The sequence below is a fragment of the Urocitellus parryii genome, unplaced genomic scaffold (assembly GCF_045843805.1).
Source record: "Urocitellus parryii isolate mUroPar1 unplaced genomic scaffold, mUroPar1.hap1 Scaffold_53, whole genome shotgun sequence".
Classification (NCBI taxonomy): domain Eukaryota; kingdom Metazoa; phylum Chordata; class Mammalia; order Rodentia; family Sciuridae; genus Urocitellus; species Urocitellus parryii.
Window position 1 is genome coordinate 2,268,717 of NW_027554068.1, and position 3,133 is coordinate 2,271,849.

General features: G+C 35.5%; 1 pseudogene; it reads left to right on the forward strand.

The window, feature by feature from the left end:
* The first annotated feature begins 764 nt into the window (after window positions 1-764).
* LOC144252695 (unconventional prefoldin RPB5 interactor pseudogene) lies at window positions 765-1,959 on the forward strand (annotated as a pseudogene).
* The last annotated feature ends 1,174 nt before the right edge of the window (window positions 1,960-3,133 follow it).

The window sequence follows — 3,133 nt, forward strand, 5'->3', positions numbered from 1 at the left end:
AGGTTTATCACATAAGATTTCATATTGTCCATCTTCTCAAAACCTCACAATCATTCCTATGTTAATTTCCATCAAAAGTATTTCTCTAGACAAAGAGCGTTATTATAACAATAAGAATAGCTGGCACTAATGAGACATACAGAAAGGAAAAAAAAGAGTTGACTTAAAGAAGTAGATTTAAATGACAACTTACATTTGGAATATAGGTTTAGGGTCTATCTCCAGAGTAAAGGACACATTTGTTTCCTGGCCAGGATAATAAACATACTCTCTCTCTCTGAAGGGTAAAAATTAGACTGCTTTGCTAGTAGCCCCTTAAGAGTAGAGAGTTTTCTAAACTCCAAGTTTCTCAGTTGTGACACAAATACACTGTGTACAAATATCTACAGAGTCACTCAGCACTGCCTGAATCATGGATCTCATAACAGGGGAACTGGTGACAACTTGAAGCTCATACTGTTATGCCCTGAGTCCTAAGTATGTTTTCTCTGATCCAGGAGATTTCTGTCTTTCACCAGCATCTATGTTAACTGTGGCAACCTCTCTAAACTGTGACAGCAGCAGCGGGCGCACAGTGCATGAAGGCAACCAGGAGGACTCTGGGCAGCAGCCGGCCGGGCCGCCTCCATAAACCGGTGCCCCATTCACGGAGGCCCCTTCTGATTCTGGAATGTGTGGAAGTTTGTGACACACGCTTCCGCCTTGGCCTTGGTGCTGTTGCGTGCCCTGGAGGTGGTGTGGCTCTGTGAGGAACAGGAAAAGATGTAAGAAAAACAATGAATGGTTTAAAAAAAGTGATGGAAAATTTTTGAATCCAGAGTTAAATTCACAGAAGATTTGGAAAAATGAGTGATGCTGCAGGTGATATTGCTGAGATTAAAAGTGACTTTGAGTTTAAAGCCAAACAACGAATTTCTCAAAAACCTCATTCCAAACAAAATCTTCAAATACTTTTGAAGCAAATTTTGCAAATGAAGTAAAATCTGAGGATATACTTGCTAATAAGAAACTGTGGGCTCGACTTGAAGAATTATAGAGATAAGAATTGCTGGGTGAACTTGATAGTAAGCCTGATACTGTGACTGCAAATGGAGAATACCCAGCCTCTTCTAAAGTGGAGAAGGAAGATCAAAACACAAATGTGAATGTGATACATCAAGAAACAAAGTCCCTTGCCCCCAGCAGTAATCATTAGGATGTTACACATTTAGAACAATTCAATGGACAATTGACTAGTCAGTTGAACTTTTCAGTAAATGGTTCAAGTTTTTGTCAGAGAAATGAAGAAGATGATGAAGACAACAGTCATGATGGTGATAATGAAAATGACCATAATGCTTTAAGGATTGGAGATAATTCTGTACCAAAAATATATTTTTCTCATACGGTTGAACCTAAGAGGATTCGAATAAATACTGGAAAAAAATACCACTTTAAATTCAGTGAAAAGAAAGAAGTCGTCAAACGTAAAGGACAACTCTGGAAGAGTGGTCATTCTGCTCAAGAGCTTCCTACAATCAGGACTCCTGCTGACATTTACAGAGTCTTTGTTGATGTTGTGAATGGAGAATATGTTCCTTGTAAATCTATTCTGAAGTCTCAAAGCAGAGAAAATAGTGTTTTTAGTGATATCAATGAAAGTAGTGCTGCTGAATTTGATAAGAGGATTTTTTGAGGAGTATTAGCTGTGAAAAAGCCAATTGCAGTGACACCAGTGAAAGCATTTTAAAAGAAGAACCACAAGAAAATCATCAGAATAAACTTTTCCCATTATCAGGAGCACCTGAGGCTTTTTCTGGAACTGTAATAGAAAAAGAATTTTTATCCTCTTTAACACCACACCCAGTCATTGCTCATCCTGTACTACTCACCATTCTGGAACAAAAAGAAATTCTGTCAGAAGTATCAGAATGAACTGCCAAAAGGGTTTCAAAGTTCAAAGCTGCCATATTTCAATAGAAAAACTAGGAAATGGGAGTTTACATCCTAAAACCTAGTTGTGAATTTTTAGAATGTATAAGCAAAATATGTTACATGTACTTTGAAATAAGGTGTTTTGAATTAGTTTGGTAGCAAGCTGTCATTCTTATCAGTGATATTACAAAAACCAAAGTAAATGTTGGAATATAGTAATATTCAGCTTGTTTTGTTAATTCTCTTACTACTAAGTTGGCCTTACAATTTTGAATTATTTTTCAAAGAACACAGTTCATACACATTGCTTTTGTGTTTTAAACTAAACACAAGCAGTTTTGTACCAGCTGTGATACTGTGTGTACCTAGCTGCTCCCCAACCAACTTTTTGACAGCATCACTTTTTAGGGCTTCAGTGTGAGTTCACAGATGATAGTTCCCTTGACTTTGACTTCCAAACTTTGCTAGCAGGTATAAATACCTAATTCCAATGTTAAAACACTCACACCAGAAAACATAAAGTGGATTCAGTTTTCCCAAGTAATTCCAGATATAAAATGCAGTGTTTTCTCTGCTGCAGTTCTAAGCCATTACAGGTGCCTGACACATTGCTGATAAAGAATTTGCTTTGAGTTGGTGATGGTTTCCTTGATACCTAAAAATTTGGAATGCTAATGAGAACATCCACCCAGTAAACACATTTTACCTCACATTTAACCATTCCTATAGTACTCCAGCCTGGGCTTCCAGAAAGCTACTTTTTGGAGAAAATTAAGATGAATCTGTGGCAAAATGCATTTTAAATTGACTAAAAATGATTTAGTTTTACTTATTATATTTCCTCAAAAAAGAGGTTTATAAAACTAAATTCAACTCTTATATAATTTCTTGAATTGTAAACTGAAGTTTTCTGTCCTAAAATGGCATTTATAAAGAAATTTATCAAAATTAATGTGAAAGTTTCAGTCTAAAAACTGTGTCATATATTCTAACAGGTTACAAAAAATGCAAAAAAAGCCAACTCAAAAACAGTTTATACCAAAGAATAAATAGCACAAGTTTTTGTATTATATGTTTCCAGAGTTCAAAAATTATGGTGATATGATTTGCTCAATATAACACCTAAATTTACACTTTGAAGGTTATGAGAAAAGAATTCCTGTTTCATTTCAATAGACATCCTCATGAACATATATAATATTTTAGATTTAAGTGTACA